Source organism: Lynx canadensis, chromosome D4, assembly GCF_007474595.2.
Source record: "Lynx canadensis isolate LIC74 chromosome D4, mLynCan4.pri.v2, whole genome shotgun sequence".
NCBI lineage: Eukaryota > Metazoa > Chordata > Mammalia > Carnivora > Felidae > Lynx > Lynx canadensis.
In genome coordinates, this window is record NC_044315.2 from 87,275,867 (window position 1) to 87,293,501 (window position 17,635).

A 17,635-nucleotide genomic window follows, 5' to 3' on the forward strand; every position below is an offset into this window, starting at 1 on the left:
TTGGCTCTCCTGGGGACTGGAGTCATGTCCTTTGGGCTTCCATACCACATGGCAGCTTGCGAGGGCAAGCAAGGGGATTTTGGCTTGGGCCCACATCACCTAAGCCCATTCTATGCAATACAGAGAGTTGGTTTTAGTGTTTCTCAAAAGGGGCACACTTAGTATTTGGGGTGAGTCCGTTCTCTACTGGGAAGATCTATCCGGTGTCTGGAAGGATGTTTAGCATCCTCTGGGCTCAAAACGTCAGATGCTCCCAGTTACTGAGAAAACAGAAATGATGGTGCCTCTGGAGAAGGGGCCTGGGGAAGGGGTACCGTGCCCAGGCAAGACCAGCCTGTTCCACAAACAATCCCAGAAAATGAAAGCTTGGACATGGATGGAGTGGTCCCAAGCTCCACTCTGGACCGTGCTCATTCCATGCCACAAGCCAGATCTCTAGGCTCAGTTTCCTTGTCTGTACAAGGGGATAGCCATAATGCAGTCATTCACAGAAAGCATTCAAGACAGGTCCTGGCCCACAGGACCCCGTCAATAAGAAGCTGTTGACACTGAAACAAATATGGTGTCCATGAAAATTAGTTAATCAAGCAGGGCAACAAAGTCTCATACCAGAAAATGAATCTTGACTTTTCTTCCTCTTTTTTTTTTTCTCTCTCTCTCTCTCTCTCTCAAATCTAAAAGCAGATAATCCCTACAAGACACATGTTTCCTGAAAACTTGTTGAGTCAATGGTTCTGACCCAAGGGAAGTGACAACTTGTCCGGAGAGATCTAACAAGCACACTGACTTACACATAGTTTTCCCTAGACTTTGGAACCAGCAAAGGAGAGAGAAATGACTTCTGAAGCCCAGAGGCAGGTTTCTGGGCCAGGGGGGCTGGTGGGTGGAGACCCTGAGTAAGACAGACAGGAGGTAGCCCACCCCTTCCTCCTGGCACAGGCCCAGATCCAAAATCGAAACCTCACTCTTTAAGGTAGTTTTACACATGGGAGAAAACATATGTTTATACATTTACTTTTCTCAATTTAAAAAATTATTTTTTTTAATAAAGGAAGGGTCTTTTTTTTTTTTTTTTGAGTACTCCAACATGGGACTCAGACTCACAATCCTGAGATTAAGACTCCCATGCTCTACCGACTCAGCCAGCAAGGTGCCCCTCTATGTTTATATATTTAATGCCTGGCAAGAACATTAGAAACAGTCATACCAGTTCTACAGATGGAGAAACTAAGGCTCAGAGCAGGGAAATGACTTACCCAAAGTCAGAGTCCTAGAAAATCACAGAAGGACCCCAGCCGTAAATCCAGAGCTTACACTGTTGTCCAGGAAGGAGGAAGCAGAATGACCATCTGGTAGTTGTTTCAAGGATCCGGCAGTGCCGTCTGGCAGTGGGATGTGGCCCCACGTCAGCTGGGGCAGGAGTACCTCTCCCTCCCACCGTAGCTGGTGTGACTTTGCCCAGCTGGCTACAGAACTATACAGAACCAGGGGGGAAGGGGAGGGGTCATGGCCAGCACTCAACCTGAGAAACCAAGCGGGCTTAAGCAGCCTGGAAGACGGGAGCTCCCAGTGCTGACGCCTTTGCTCACCAGGGCAGAGTTTCTGCTTACAGCAAATTGGCCGCCAATCTGGAGGCCGGAGGAATTTGGGGGATGGGGTGGGGGTGGGGTCTGTGTGGGAGGTGAGTGTGTCCGTAAACAACTTCCCCCTTTCTATGAACTCTCCCCTGTTCCTTTGTCGCCCCCACCTGGATTATAAAATCAGGGCATCCTCCTGTTTGGAGCTGCACCAAAGGTGAAGTGTGGAGTGGAGGGTGGAAAAGCCACAGATGTGGTCCCGAGAAGGCATTCTCCAGGAGCAAGGAGTGATTCGTGCAGAAGCCAGACTGAACATTTCCAACCTGTGCGGTCTCTGATCATGTGGGTCACCGCTCTGCTTGGGTCTCTAGTCTCATCGTTCCTCCTCCCGGACACCCTGCCCATCTTTCAGACACAGATTAAAAGTTACCTACTTTGAGACGCCCTCTCTGACTCCACCCGGACGGACGGAGCCAGATGCCCCCGCCACTGTACAACTACGACCTGAGCTTCCATCCACCACAGAGCTCATCAGGGACGTTAACTGCTGGGTTGTCCGTCACCCTCACTAGACTCCAGGGACAGGAACCGTGTGTCCTGTTCCCCACCAGGTCCTCAGTCTCTGGCAGCTCAACCAGAAGCGTAGGTCTCCCAAAGCATTAGTGCCTGGAGGCTGAGGGAGAGACCCAGGAGCCCCGCAACCTCTCTCAGTGAAGTGGGGGAGTCAGGCCTTGTGGGGACCCTCTTTGGGCAACTTCCTTAGTTTCTCTATGCTTCACTTACTGATCTGTAAAATGGGACGGATCTGCGTGTAATGCACAGGGTAGGACAGGTGGGAGCACCGGTGGCAGGGGTGGTGGTCATGACTGTTAGCTCTATAGATGGGGACATGGAGGCTCAGGGAGGGATATGCCAGGTTCACAGCGCCCAAGATGGATGGGGGCAAGCCTTGGACTCCAGTCTGGGCTCTGGCCCCCCGTGTTTCTTCTCTCCATTCTATTCTTGTTCTACCTGCTCAGCCAGTAAATAGCCAATCAACAGTTACTGGATACTTACGGTGTGCCAGACTCCACACTGGCTGTTGTGTGGTTAATAACAAAAAAGCTTCCCGCTAAGAAGTGGGGCCTGGAGACCATGGGCATTAAGGGTAAAACCCTCCAGGGTTCAAATTCCAGCTTCTCCTCTTGCTGGCCGTGAGATATTACTAAAGTCCCTAATCTCTGAGCCTATTTCCTCCTCTCACGACAAGGGGAAAATCGGACCTTCCAGCAGGAGGGCTGAAACAGGCACTGACTCCACACTTGATGGATGCCAGCAGTTCTTATCTTACACATCATCTTAGTCAAAAAAATAACTAGCCTGTGCACATACTGGTAAATTCTCCCTAACCCTTACCCAGGACTCCAGCTCTGTCCGAGGCCACCACAGTTAAAACTTCTTGTGCATCTTACCAGACGCCTGCTGCACACACCCGCAGACACGCACACTCCTTACACACGTTCTTTTACACAAACTGTAGCGGCGATCTACGCGGTTCTTTTGCCCTTTCCTGTTTTTTTAAAATCTAAGGTATCTTGGAACTCGTTCGATGTTAGTGCATATTGAACATTTTTCGTTTTAGTGGCTGCACAGCATTCCACTGTATGGATTATTTCTTAATGTGGTTGCTGTTACTATCATCAGTGTGGGATCTGCGAGGACTCGGGCTCCACAGAGCTGTGTCCCGGCTCTGCCTATAAATGACCGAGTTACCTGGGGCTCCATGCTCCCCACAGGTACTAACGCGGGGGGTGGGGGGTGAAGGATATGGGTGCAGAGGACCCACCTGGCGGGTTCCCAGCGTCCAAGTGCGGGTCAGCGTCCAGCGCGTGCAATTTATCCCCCCGGGCACCTCCAGGTTGGGTTAAGATTTCGGTGCAGCCACTCCGCCGTACCAGCAGCACCAAACGCAGCGAGTTTTCTGGCACAAACGATCTCGGAACCGGTTAACAGGTCGTCCGGCCTCGGCACCCGGCATCGGAGCAGCAGCAACGCGCAGGCACCGGTTACTCACCCCGGCCTCGGCGGCTTCACCGCTCGTCCTCCGGCGAGCCCCGAAGGTTACAGCAGTCCCTGTCCCTTTAAGGGGGCCGAGCCCGGGTTCCGCTACTTCCGCCCCAAACCAACATGGCGCCAGTAGGGAGCCGAGGGTGTGAAGGCACGGAGAGAACTCCCGTCAAAAAAATGGCGACGCCCTAGCTGCCGCGCTCGAGTCGGCGGTGACGTCACTTCCGGGGCGGAGGAGGTTGAGTGGTGCAGTGAGGGACAAACAAAAGGAGGCGCCGGAGGGGCGCAGCGGCCGGCGGCGGGACGGAGCGGCCGGGGCGCGGGGCTGCCTGCTGGGCAGCCGGACCCGACGGGACAAGGTGAGTAGGTGGGGCGGGGAAAGGGGCGCGAACTGTCACCTTTAGAAACCCACTCCTACCCGCCCCCAACCAGCTGCCCGGCCCCGGCGCCCCGGGCAGCTTGGGCTCTGCCCGCCCGGGCTGGCTCCCTGGGGGCCCCCGCCGCGGCTCAATTTGGCCCACTTCCAGGCTCCCGGGTATTCCAGGTTTTCGGGACCCCACCCTCTCCCCGGTGCCGGGGCGCGCGAGCCCCCTCCCAGGCACCCCAGTGCCTCCCTGTGCTCTACAGACCGGGAGTTTCCGCCTGGGCTCCCCCAGGTCCCCTTGTCGTCCCCTGGGTTTCCCTCAGATCCTAACCCCTACACGCACACACTCCCCCCTTGCTAGAGGTTCCACCTCTGAGCTTTCTCCTTGGCAGCTTTCATTTCGTTTTCAGAGGTTTCCCCTGTTCTCTTCTCCTGGGCTCCTGGCCCCGGGACCCCTCCCTCCTTTTGATCAGGCGGGAATAGTGCCCTGACTTGGGGGGCAGGATCCCTGGCCAAGATCTTGGGCCCCCCGTGTGAACAGGGGTTTCTAGGAAGAATGGTTCAGGGTCCGAGACTCCAGGCCCTGCCCACGTCCTGTGCATCCATATGGGCCTGAGAACCAGATCTGATGCGGTCCAGGCTGGGGATCCAGCAAAGTTGGTTACCAGGCTGAAGGAGCATGGCCGAGGTGGTTGGGGTTCATGATGATTCTGCTTCTTTTATTGACTGCTTCTTCCCCTTGGTCTGGACTGTAGTGAACCAAGATTCGGCTGGTTCTCAGCTGATGCAACTACTGCCTTTTTTGGGAAGGAGGAGAGATGGTTGGGGGGGTGGTGTCCAACAGCCTTCTGATCAGGACTTGGCTGGAAGGGTGGGGCTGATCACACTCCTCTGATGCTTCTTCCCCAGTTCTACTCCAGGAAGACTTTTGAGAATGAGGTGTGAGGATGAGGAGGGAGAGAGCTTGGGAAGGGAAAGGGAATTTGGGCCTAGATTGTGGAGGAGGGATTCAGTGCAGCCGAAAGGCTCCCATGGATCTCTCCCACCTTTTCCATTAGGAGTTTCTTTAACCCCTCTGAACAGAGAGACCAGCAGTCAGACCGACTGGAGGCAGGAGGAGGAGGAGGTCTGCTATTGGCGATACTTCCTGTGGAGGGGGTGGGGGGGGTGGGAGTTTGTTCAGAGGGACTGGGCAGTGCCCATAGCTCAGTCACACTGAGCATTGCCTTCGTGAAGGTTAAGTCTTTCTCTGGCTCTCAAGGGAAGGCAATGACTTGTTCTGGAGGGCTGGAGAGATGCTGGGGCATGAATTAAGGGCCTCTGCCTCCCTGTCTTCCCGGTCTTAGTGGTGCTTTGGGGTAGAGTCTAATATCTCTCTGCCGTCCAGGGCACAGAGCAGGGGCCCAAGAAATGTTTGTGACTCTTGCCCCCAATCTCCCTCCTCCCCCAAACTCAACCATATGCTTATGTGCTCCATCCCTTGGGCACACCCACTAGGAAGCAGTTTCCTCTGCAAATTTTGAGTGGCCTTTCTGGACAGGAGAGGGTCCTGAGGACTGCCCCAGTAGGTCAGAACGTGGGGAAGTGGCTGGGCCTTGGGTTGCTATCTGGCTTGGCCTGGACCTCACCTGTAGGAGCTGGAGGGAAGGGATTGGCCTGGTTCCTGACTGCCTCTCCTGAGAGTGGCGGTGATTCCACATTTTCACATGGGGACACTGAAGCACAGGTTAATGGTCTAAGACCTCATGAGAAGTCGGGTGGCCCTAGAGCCCAGTACACCATGTCTCTATCCCTTGATTCATCCAGCCAGCCAGCCAGCTATTCCTTAGTCAGTGCCTGGCCTGGACCAGAAATGATGCTACAGAACATAGTCCCTGGCCTCCTCTGAGCTGCAGTCTGGGAGGAGAGGCAGGCAGGAAAACGTTGATACAATGGCCAGCGTAATAATAGAAATATTACAGAGGAAGGAGGCATTAGCTCAGGGTGAATATGTTGGGAGTGTGCAGTGTGTGTTTCCTGGAAGAGGTGAGACTAGAAGAATCAGTGACAGGGAGTCCTGAGGCCTGACTTCTGGTCCGGGCTGTGCCCTGGGCAAGTGACTGGGCTGCCCAGCCTCAGTGGGTATCCTGTCCTTGAGAAGGGTGGGGTGGATTAGAGTCTGGCTTAGTGGCCTCTGTGCCTTTACAGCTCTAGGTGCTTTACTGCTAGTGGCCGTCTCCCTTGTGTGGATTTGCTGGGTTATTGACTTCTGTACCTCTCCTCTGGGTTGGAGACTGTCTTCTGCTTCTGTCCTCCCAGCATGGTGCCTAGCACTGAGTAGGTGTCTTTAAATGCTTACTGGCATAAGTGGTTAAAAGGCTCCACAGTCCCTCTTAGAGCCATTTGAGTCCCTTTGTCTGCCCGTGCACTCCCCACCTGCGCTCCCTCCTTCCTGTTAACTCCTGCATATCCTTTGGCCTTTCCCGATGGCTGGGGGCCACAGTCTCAACTCCTAGTGGTCTAGATACTCCCCCTTACCCCTACTGTAGTCTGATCACACTTCTGTTCCCACCCTGCTAACTTGTCTTTTCCAGTCTTGTGAATGGTTTTGAGCAGAGTGCCTCGCGTGTTTAGATACTCACTAAATGCTTCCTGACTAACAGGTGCTGGCTGGGTTTTGTGTATGCGTCGAACTCGTGTGTCTGGGCTGAAGCTGTGCCTTTGCCTGGACTCAGCTCGCCCCACGGGAACTCACGTCCCGTGACTTCCCACCTCCGGTCCTAGATCTAGCCAGGCAGAACCACTCAGCGTTGTCTAGATGTCGCGTTCTCTCCCTTCCAGGCGAACTTGTACTCTTTCTCCAACCTCTGCTCTTCCTTAGAAGTCAATTCAGGCGACACCTTTCCCAGGGAGCCTTCTCTGACCCCACCGGTCTGGGTCTCCATAGCTTCCGGGTACCCCCAGAAGCTTCCTCTGGGTCCCCGTAGCTTCCGGGTACCCCCAGCAGAGCCCTGGGCTCCCAAGAGCTGACTGTAATCGTTGCCTTGGCGTCTCCCAGTAGGCTGTCTGGTTCTCTCTTGTCACCCCAGAGCCCAGTCCGGGGCCTGGCACTGAGCAAGCACTCAGAAAATGTTGGCAGCACAGCAGGTAACTCTTGATAGCCACACACATCCCTGCTGACAGTAGCTCTTGCTTCCTCATAGGGAGGCAGCTTCCATGGAGCGAGAGGAATGCCAGGACCCTGCCCAGACAGACGTGGGCCAGCCTCAGCACCGACAGCCAGCACGCAGATAGCAGAACCGTCCACGGGGTAAGGACTGGGCCCCCCCCCCGCCCCCCACCGCCAGGCCAGCCTCCAGTCAGGTGTCTGCCCCAGCCGAGGGGGCAAAGGGCAGTATCTCCATCTCTGCGGTCCTTTGCTATTCTTACTACGGGTCCAGGGCATCTAGGGCAAAGGTGGCAGGAGAGAATTCTTCTCCCTCCTCCCGACTCCGTGGCCAGCTGAGGAGTATGTGGTAGCTGTACTTCAAACGCCAACATTAGGTTTCCTTGCAAACCTCTGTTTTTTGTCTCCCCCAGCCCAGATCTTGTCGGTCTGACTTGTTAACCGGACCGTCCTGTGACCACATTTCCCAAGGTGTTGTTCCGTGGAACGCCCGTACCTGTGGTCGCAGTGGTTGGATGACTCTGGGAAACAACTTGACCTTGCTGTGGGACTTCTTAGCCTTGACTGCATCGAAGGGAGCATGATGAGTCTCTGAGACGGGGCCGGCAAGTTGCATGTTGCCACAGTTAATTGATCACGTGGACGTCTTTGGGGACTGGGGTTCCTTGGCCCACGCTTTGGAAAACAGTTCCCAAAGGTGGGAAAGTGTGCTGGTTGGGACCCAGACTTCATAGTCTGGGATGTGGGTTTGGTGAGTGACTGTGGGCCGGCCGCTGTACCTCTCTGAGCCTCTGTTCCCTTAGCCATAAAAAGGTGATGATTTTAGTACCTCATCTTGCTTTAAATATGTTGATATAGGGAAGGCACTTAGCAGCGTGTGTCCCAGGACGTGTCTCATAACCTTAGCGGGTACGTACGTGGATAGATTGCTGTATCATTTGTAAAACGCACCCTTGTCAATGATTTCCTCTGATCATTTGGGGAAACTCAGGCAGTGGCCTTCATCCCTCGTTCATAGATGTGGGAACTAAAGCTCCAAGTGGGGAAAGTTGCCCGAGAGTTCAGGAAGGCAGGCGGGGATGTGGGGCTGGAACCAGATCCTGGAATCCTGAGCCAGGGTCCTTTGTTCTGTGCCCCAGGCCTCGCTGCATCCACCTGTCACCTCAGCTTTTTGTTAAGGAGGGCCTGGCCCTCCCCAGCCTGGATTTTAAAAGAAACAGTAATTTTTTTTTTTTTTTTTTAACTATCAGCAGAGTTGCGTGTTCATTATACGTTTTTATAACACTTTGATTTTGATGTCACGGAAAGCGAAAGTCTCCCGCAATCCCATCTCCGGAGCGGTGAATGGGGAGGAGGGTATCATTCCACATGTGGTGTTACTGTTTGCTTATTTTCCCCATGTCAAGTCTTGCTAGGGCGGCTGGTTCACAGCTTGCTCTTGTTTCATTTCCTGGTTCCCGCAGGCCCTCTTTCCCAGGCCCGGTTGGATCCGCGCGCGCGTGCGTGTGTGAGTCCCCATCAGCACACCCCCACTGCCCCCATCCTCACCTTTCTGGGGTTTTGAGCTGTTAGCGCATTGACAACAGCACCGAGGGGGGTAGGAAATACCTGGTGTGTGATTTTGTGGACTCTCCTGTTTACTGAGAGGAGGTCAGCAAACCCCAGCCCTGCCCTGTAGGAGTTTCCTGTTGGTTTTGAGGAACTCTACCTCCTGGAGAGGAAGGGGAAGCCTGAGGGAAAGTTCTTCTGGCCAGGGACGAGTAGGAAGCAGCAGGTCCAACTTATCTGGGATCAGAAATCCTCCTCCGTGCCAGGGACAGCTTGGAGAGAACGGCCTGGGCTGGCCTGAGAGGTTTCGGCCTCCTCTGTCTACCTAGGGCAGGCACCAGGTTGGGGGGGTTGGAAGGGACATGCACGAATTGCTGTGTTGCCTGAGTCTGGCCCTGACTCACTGACCCTGGCAATTCCTGGGGGAAGTCTTGGTCCCTTTGGAATGCTCCTATTGGGTTTTGTTTTGTTTTGTTTTGTTTTTAAGATTTTATTTTGGGGGCATCTGGGTGGCTCAGTCGGTTAAGCATCCAACTTTCGGCTCAGGTCATGATCTCGCAGTCCGTGAGTTCAAGCACCGTGTGGGGCTCTGTGCCGACAGGTCAGAGCCTGGAGCCTGCTTCAGATTCTGTGTCTCCCCCTCTCTGTGCCCCTGCCCCGCTTATACTCTGCCCCTCCCTCCCTCTCTCTCTCTCTCTCTCTCTCTCTCTCTCAAAAATAAACATTAAAAAAATTTTTTTAAAGATTTTGTTTTTAAGTAAACTCTACACCCAACACGGGGCTCGAACTCACAACCCCAAAATCAAGAGTCACATGCTCCACCGACTGAGCCAGCCAGATGCCCCTCTCCTTTCAGGTTTTAACCTTGAGGGTGGGCAGGGGAGGGGAAGGCAGAGGGCCTGCCCTGTGACCCAGGTCTGAAGATGCTCTGTTGGGGCAGGAGGGATTTCAGGCCTGGCAGCCTGGTTTTGTGGTCTGGCAGGGTCGAGCTGGGAACGAAGTGTCCCTGACCTGGTGGCCTTCTCAGGCTCCCTGACCTGACCCTCTTCCTCACCGGGTTCCCTCCTCCTGTTCTTTCCCTGCAGTCTCTTTTCCTTCTCTCTGGAGACACTTTGGCTCCAGGAATTGGGCTGTCCGCCTTCTCCCTCATTCTAACGGCAGGGCCTTCCTGTCCCCCAGTTGTCCCCAGTGGCCACAGTCGGAGCACTGGGTGGTATGTCGGGTCACTGCATACATATGGCAGCTCCCCGCCACGGTCTCCTCTATGAGATGGCTCCACCGTCAGAGACCACAGCTGGGACTCGAACCCAGAGCTGTAAGCTTTGGCAGCCTGTGCTCTTTTTACCTTCCGTTTTTCTTTTTCTCCAGGTTCTCAGGCTTGGAGGTACTTTAGAGCTTCCCTGGGGTAGGGGTGGGGGGGCTTGTTGACAATGCTGTTTCCCCGGAGACCCATCGCCACACACCTGGGCAGGGGTGGGCCCAGGAATCTGCATTCTGAGGAGGCTCCCAGGCTGTCGTGAGGCGGCCGGTCTGTGGACCATCCCAGGAGACACTGAGCAGGGCGATGCTTTCAGCCCTGGTCCCCACCTCTGGCAAAGGCGTCCATCTGACACCCTTGGTATAGAAGCAGGGCCGAGCTGTCCTCAGCAGCGGGGATTCTAGTGACTTCCCAGAACGTGTCGGGGGGTTAACCATCCCTTGTCTAGGATGTGTTGGGACTGAGGTTTCTAGAACGGCTTTTACTCCCAGCCGCAAACATCCCCTGCTATCTCTCCCGATGCGTTTCTGCTGCATCTCGTAGTAAGTTCTATGTTTAACTGTCTCTTGAGGGCCTAAAACCTCAAAATTAAATAGGCTGCTGCAATATAGCCTCCTGCCTGGAGCAGCCTTCCACCGGAGTAAAAGTGGCTGTAAAATTCCAGAGCTCTCACATGCCACCTGGACACCCTCAGAGGTGCCAGCACCGAACTCCGGAGTCGGCTGTTGACAAATGTTCCGGCGGGGGGCGGCAGGAAGCTGGGTGCACGGGGATCCTGCACTTCACGCCTCCCCCCTGGTGCCCTGTGTTGGGATCTCTGGGGGCAGCACCCCCCTCCAGCCCAGAGAGCTGGGCCACAGGCAGCTTACCTTGGTCTCAGTCCCAGTCCCCTGGGATCTCAGCAGAAGATGTGTCTGCAGCCTCCTTTAGGTGCTCCTGCCCCCATTTTGTAACCTGTCCAGGCAGGCAGTGCTGACATTCATAGCAGATCAAGGCCCACCTCCAAGGCCCCTTTGCCACCACGGACCCTGATCTGGCATCTGGCTTCTGGGCCCAGACCCGACAGAGCAGGGCTCCTTTCTAGAGTCTCCTCAAAGCTATACCTGAGACACCAGAGACGTCTGACTATGCTCTGCTCGGGTTCCCTGCAGAAGCCTTGATTCCATGTACCCCTCGGGAAAAGGAGGTCTTGTCTTAGGAAGCATTTCCAGGGTTCCAGGTGCTCAGGTAGGGTCAGGAGCCCCACTAGCCTTCGACACAGATTGGCGTAATGGAAAGGCAGACTGGTGGTGATCTTTCCCACCATCTTCTAGCTCTGTGGCCTTGGGCAGGTCGCTTAACCACTCTCCCATAAAGGGACTGATGAGGACGCCTCCCATAACAATAACAGCAGCTAACATTACAGAGTCTTAATACGTGGCAGGCACCGGGCCAGAAGCTTTCCACGGACTCCCTCGTTCAGTCCTCACTACAACTCACGAGCCATTTTACAGATGAGGAAACCCAGAGCCCTGGGAGGTAAGAGGACTTTCCCAAGATCACCCACTGGTGAATTGGAAAGCCACCTTCCTGGTTTTCGTGGAGATTGGGAGCCGAGGCACAGGAAGTGCTGGGCTCAGTGCTGGCACGCGGTCCCCGCCGGTAGCCGGGAGCGCTAATGCCAGCCTGGTGTGGTGAGGGGGTGACTTGAGCCTCCAGCCTGGCCTGTTGCCTCTGTGAGTCCAGGAGCCCCAGATGGGTGTCCCTCACCTGTCACCCTTCACCCTGTAAGCTAGGCCACAGCCTTGCGAGATTGTATGAGGACAGACCTGTTTGGGAGGCCCGGCCCAAACATGAGAGCAGTTTGGAAGTGAAACTTGTTTCCTCCCCCTCCCGCCTCGACTGTCTCCCATCTTCCTTTCCCGGGAAGTGAGGGTGTGCCTTGCTCCGCAGGCTGAGTGCCAAGCCAGGCAGTGCCCCCGGCCCGCTGCTGACTCACCCCAAGTGGGTGTGGGGGCCTGGAGGGCAATGCCCTGCTCTTGAGTGGGTGGGGGCTGTGTGCACCAGATGGCGAGGTGCGACCTTTCCTCCCACTCCCAGCTCTGGGACCAGAGGAGGCCCAGGGGTGCTGACCGAGGAGCAGATTCACAGGCCCAGAGCCCTTCCGGGACAGGGCCATCGACCCACCGTCTTCCTCAGGCCTCTTGGGAAGGGCCCTTCCCCCTTCCCTGGGAGAGTGTTGGAGAGACAGCCTTTCCAAGTGTGGTACAAGGAGGGGCGCCAGCCTCCTGCCTCCCCTCTTGCCTGGGAAGCTTGCCCAGCATCTCTGTTTGGGCTTTAACAAAAGGCTCACTGTGCCCTGTTTACCCGCAGCCTGGCCGGCCTGCCACGGCTTGAGTGTGAAAGCCAAGTCTCCATAGGCCGACGCGGGGGCAGGAGCACGCTTGGGTGGTCACCCTCCGGGATGGAGAGGGCAGCACATCATTGCTTACTCCCTTCCCCCTCTGTAAGAAGCATCAGGAGGAAATCAACGACATCGGTTGATACCTAAGGGGTGGTTCTGAGAGTAAATCGCCAGCTCTCTACCTCCGTCCTTTCCTGGGGTCCTGAGCCTGGGTGGGGCTCCAGAAGCTCAAGGCCCTTGAGTGTGGTCTGTGAGACGGGGGCAGGTCCTGGAGGGCTCTGGGGGGGTCTGGTTTGTACTTGGAGATGCCATTCCTTGTGGCTCAGCCCTCACCTGGGTGTCTTCCCCCACTGAGTTCCGGGAGGGTTTTCTGCAGCGACAGGTGGGTTGTGGTAGGCGTAACACCTTCCTCTGTGCCACACGGTGCATTATGTTGAGTAGTCACAGTAAGCCTCTGAGGCAGGTACGGTAATATTCCCATTTTGCAGTTGAGGAAACTGAGGCTCAGAGGCAAGGTCATTTGTCCCCAGGGTCTGAGCCGACCCAACCTGGGGTGCTGCTTCCCAGCAGTGAGGACAGCACCCCGTGGAGTGTCGGTCACCTGGGTGGGGCAGGCAGGGGTGGACCAACCTTTTCCTAACACAGTACACGGCAGGTACTTCTGGTAAACTTTTACAGTCGTCAGAAACCGCACGGTGAGGACGGCCTTCTGGTTTTCTTCCCAGGTATTTTTCCTGCTCAGAAAAGTACCAAATTTAAATAACAGAAGAGTATATGGTATAGACAACCCTCTGCTATCTGATCCGCCCTCAGACTTCACTGAATATAGTTCTATGTATAGCTCTCCAGATTTTTCTATGCATACAGTAATAAGTTAGGGATACAATTTTTTTTTAAAACAAGAATAGGATCGTGCCTCTTTTGCCCTGATTTTTTTTTTAAATTGCGGTAAGATACAGAAGTAAAATTATCATCTTAACCATTTTTAAACGCACAGTTCAGTGGCATTAATGCGTTCACACCATTCTGCGGCCCTCACCCCCGTTGAGCTCCAGAACTTTTTTTCATCTTGCAAACCTGAGACTCTGTACTTGTTTTTTTGTTTGTTTGTTTTTAATATTTTTAACTTTATTTTTGAGAGAGAGAGAGCACGAGCAGGGGAGGGGCAGAGAGAGGGAGACACAGAATCTGAAGCAGGCTCCAGGCTCTGAGCTATCAGCACAGAGCCCGACACGGGGCTCAAACCCACAAACGGTGAGATCATGACCTGAGGTGAAGTCAGACGCTTAACCGACTGAGCCACCCAGGCACCCCAATTTTTTTTTTTTAATTTTTTTAACGTTTATTTATTTTTGAGACAGAGAGAGACAGAGCATGAATGGGGGAAGGTCAGAGAGAGAGGAAGACACAGAATCCGAAACAGGCTCCAGGCTCTGAGCAGTCAGCACAGAGCCCGACGCGGGGCATGAACCCACGGACCGCGAGATCATGACCCGAGCCGAAGTCGGACGCTTAACCGACTGAGCCACCCAGGCTCCCCCCGATTTTTTTTTTTTTTAATACCTCTTGGACATCTTTTGGGTTACTGTATACAGATGTATGAGGTAGGTAGCATTATTCTCAGTTTAAAAGTTTATTAATTTAATTATTTATTAAAAAAATTTTTTTACATTTATTTATTTTTGAGAAAGAGACAGAGAGAGACCGAGTGTGAGCAGGGGAGGGGCAGAGAGAGAGGGAAACACAGAATCCAAAGCAGGCTCCAGGCTCCGAGCTGTCAGCACAGAGCCCGACGTGGGGCTCGAACCCATGAACCATGAGACCATGACCTGAGCCAAAGTTGGACACTTAACCGACTGAGCCACCCAGGCGCCCCTAATTTATTTTATTTTTGAGAGAGAGAGAGAGAGAGCACGTGAGTGAGTGCGTGCGAGCATGAGTCGGGCAGGGGCAGAGACGGAGAGAGACAGAGAGTCCAAAGCAGGCTCCTCACTGTCAGTGCAGAGCCTGATGCCGGACTCAGGGCCCAGACTCACAAACCACAAGATCATGACCTGAGCTGAAGTCCCATGCTTAAGCTTAACCGACTGAGCCACCCAGGCACCCCTATTCTTATTTTAAAATTGTAAACACAGAGGCTTGAGCTAATAATTTTCCCAGGGTCATGGAATGATTTCAGAGGAGAGCTGCTTTTGAACCTGTGTCTTCCCAGATCCAAAGCTGTTGCTCTCTGTGCCCTCCGCGATCTGCCTGCCACCAAGGGGGAAGATAGGGACTCTCCAGGGACAGGGATATTCCGGCCTTGCCACAGGAACCTTCCCACTTCTCCCCGCCTGCGTCTGCTGTGATGTGGAAAGGGTCTGACTGCATCCTACCCGCTTCGGCAGCTCGCTGGGCACAGGGCAGGACCAGGCAGGGGTGGTATCGTGTTCTCTAGGATCCCCAGAGACCACAGGTGAGGAGCAGGCCAGTTGGAAGGAGGATTTGAATTTGCTGCCCCAGCAGTAGGTCCAGAGCGGCCGCCTCCAGCTGAGCCTGGCAGGTGTGAGGACCAGAGAGAGGACCCGCCAGAGGGGGTAGAAACGGAGGATGATTTTGGAAAATTTTGTATGAAATAATTTAAGCACATGGAAAAGTATAAAACCAGAACAAATATCTTTGTATCCAGGACTCAGCTTTGTCGGTCCTTAATTTTTACAGTAATTATATTAGCTAGATTGTCTCTGTCTCAAATTATTTCAGACATAAGCGAAGCCTCTTCCCCGAGCCCTTTTGCTTCACCTCTCTGGATGAAATTATCTTGATTTGGGGGCTCTCCATGCATGTCTTTATAGCTTTACTACACATGGATATGTTACATTATAGAAAACCTTGCATAACGCATAACATATTATTCTGTAGCTTGTTTTTTGGCTCAGCGTTGTTTCTGAGGTCCGTTCTTGTTAGTACATGTAGGTATAGATCATTAACTCATTGCTTTAGCATTCCGTTGTACGACGGTAATGATTTATGCTTTCTCCCGTTGATGGATGGGTTGCTGCTGATTTGGGGCTGTTAGGAGCAACTCTTTAGAGAGCATTCTTGTCCGTGACTTCTCATGTGTGTAAAACAACTCCCTGAGATCTATAACTAGGAGAGAAGTCGCTGGATTGTAGGATATGTGCATCCTAACTCCTCGTCTAGGAATTCAGCATTTTTGCCAGTCGCAGGGGAATGAAGTGGCATCTGATTTGCATTCCCTGATTGGTAACGAGATTAGGAATTAATTTCATGCGTTAAATTCCATTTGCATTTTGTTCTTGTAAATTGTTTGTGTATTTTGCTGTTTTGTTTTTTTTTTTTTTTTTTTGGATTGTCTCTTGCTTGTGTTTGTGAGAGTTCTGTGTTTGCCCTGGATAGTAACCTTTGGTAGTTACACACATTGTAAATATCTCTTCCAAATCTGCGCGTTCTTTTTACTTGTTTTTTATTATGTTCTTTGATATGCATGTATTTTATTTTATTTAATATTTATTTTTGAGAGAGAGAGAGAGAGAGAGAGAGAGACAGAGTGCGAGCGGGGTAGGAAAAGAGAGAGAGGGAGACACAGAATCCAAAGCAGGCTCCAGGCTCTGAGCTATCAGCACAGAGCCCAATGCAGAGCTCGAACTCACGAACCGTGAGGTCGTGACCTGAACCAATGTCAGACGCTTAACCGACTGAGCCACCCAGGCGCCCCTATTTTTTTTTTTTAATTTTTTTTAATGTTTATTTACTTTTGACAGAGAGAGACAGCATGAGTGGGGGAGGGGCAGAGAGAGGGAGACAGAGAATCCGAAACAGGCTCCAGGCTCCCAGCTGTCAGCACAGAGCCCGATGCGGGGCTCGAACCCACAGACTGCAAGACCATGACCTGAGCTGAAGTTGGACGCTCAACCGACTGAGCCACCCAGGCGCCCCCAGGCGCCCCTATTTGAACTTAATGTGATCACAATATCAATCTCTTCCTGTAAGGATTTGTACTCTTTGTGATAGGAAATCCTTTCTCATCCTAAGTTGATCTCTTAGATCTTTCTTTCTTCTTTTTTTTAAAGTTTATTTATTTATTTTGGGGTGCCTGGGTGGTCTAGTCGGTTGAGCGTCTGACTTCAGCTCAGGTCACGATCTCACCATTCTGGAGTTCAAGCCCCCGCGTCAGGCTCTGTGCTGGCAGCTCAGAGCCTGGAGCCTGCTTCGGATTCTGTGTCTCCCCTCCTCTCTGTCCCTCCCATGCTCATGCTCTGTCTGTTTCTCAATAATAAATAAACGTAAAAAAATTTTAAAGTTTATTTATTTTGAGAGAGCACAGGAGGGGCAGAGAGAGAGAGAGGGACAGAGAATCCCAAGCAGGCTTTGGGCTGTCAGTGCAGTCTGATGCACAGCTCCAACTCGCGAACCACCAGATCATGACCTGAGCTGAAACCAAGAGTTGGAGGCTTAACCAACTGGGCCACCCAGGTGCCCCTTTTTTTAAACACTTTCAACTTTTGGGGCACCTGAGTGGCTCAGTTTGTTGAGGGTCTGATTCTTGATTTCGGCTTGGGTCATTATCCCAGGGTTGTGGGATCGAGCCTTGCCCATGTTGGCCTCCTTGGAGCTTTTGTCTTAGGTCTTTGGTTCATTGGAATTTATTTTCATATTAAGGAAGTAGATGAGGCTATGCTTGTTTTCATGTGAGTACCTGAGAGCCAGCTCCATTCATGGACGCCCATTCTTTCCCTCGACCTGCAAAGCTAACACTCTTCATGTCTGTTTCCCGACATTTCAGGGTCTGTTTCTAGGCTCGCCCTTCTGTTCCTTTGATCCATCCATCTATCCCTACATCACAATACCACATTGGCTGAATTCCTATATCTTTGTGGTCAGTCTCCTCTCACCTTGTTCTTCCAAATTGTCTTAGCTATGCTTGATCCCTTGGAATTGTGATTTTTATTTTATTTTATTTTATTTTATTTATTTTTTTTTACCCAAATTTTATTTTTATTGCTATTTTTTTAATTGAAGTGTTGATCTTTTATTTATTTATTTTTTAAATATATGAAATTTATTGTCAAATTGGTTTCCATACAACACCCAGTGCTCATCCCAAAAGATGCCCTTGGAATTGTGATTTAAAAAAAAAATCTTTTCAGGGCTCCTGGCTGGCTCGGTCAGAAGAGCATGTGACTCTTGATCTCGGGGTCATGAGTTCGAACCCCACGTTGAGTGTAGAGATTACTGAAAAAAATAAACTTAAAAAAAAAAAAAACACAAAAAAAACCAAACTTCATTACCTGACTAGCGTAATAGAAGATAG

At 52.5% G+C, this 17,635-nt stretch overlaps 2 protein-coding genes across 7 annotated transcripts in view; one reads left to right on the forward strand and one right to left on the reverse strand.

Moving 5' to 3' along the window:
- Positions 1 to 3,687, reverse strand: part of KYAT1 (kynurenine aminotransferase 1) — a 35,690-nt gene extending 32,003 nt beyond the window's left edge. For 2 of the 4 annotated variants that reach the window (XM_030293851.1, XM_030293848.1), the window contains exon 1: positions 3,403 to 3,687. The gene's annotated coding sequence lies outside the window, so the exon portion shown is untranslated. Of the gene's footprint in view, positions 1 to 1,256; positions 3,345 to 3,402 lie in introns of those variants that run through there. The other 2 variants (XM_030293849.1, XM_030293852.1) reach the window with 2 other exon arrangements.
- A 185-nt stretch (positions 3,688 to 3,872) lies between these two features.
- LRRC8A (leucine rich repeat containing 8 VRAC subunit A) overlaps positions 3,873 to 17,635 on the forward strand; it is a 28,893-nt gene continuing 15,130 nt past the window's right edge. The window contains exons 1-2 of one of the 3 annotated variants that reach the window (XM_030293844.1): positions 3,873 to 3,982; positions 7,170 to 7,276. The gene's annotated coding sequence lies outside the window, so the exon portion shown is untranslated. Of the gene's footprint in view, positions 3,983 to 4,442; positions 4,685 to 7,169; positions 7,277 to 17,635 lie in introns of those variants that run through there. The other 2 variants (XM_030293845.1, XM_030293846.1) reach the window with 2 other exon arrangements.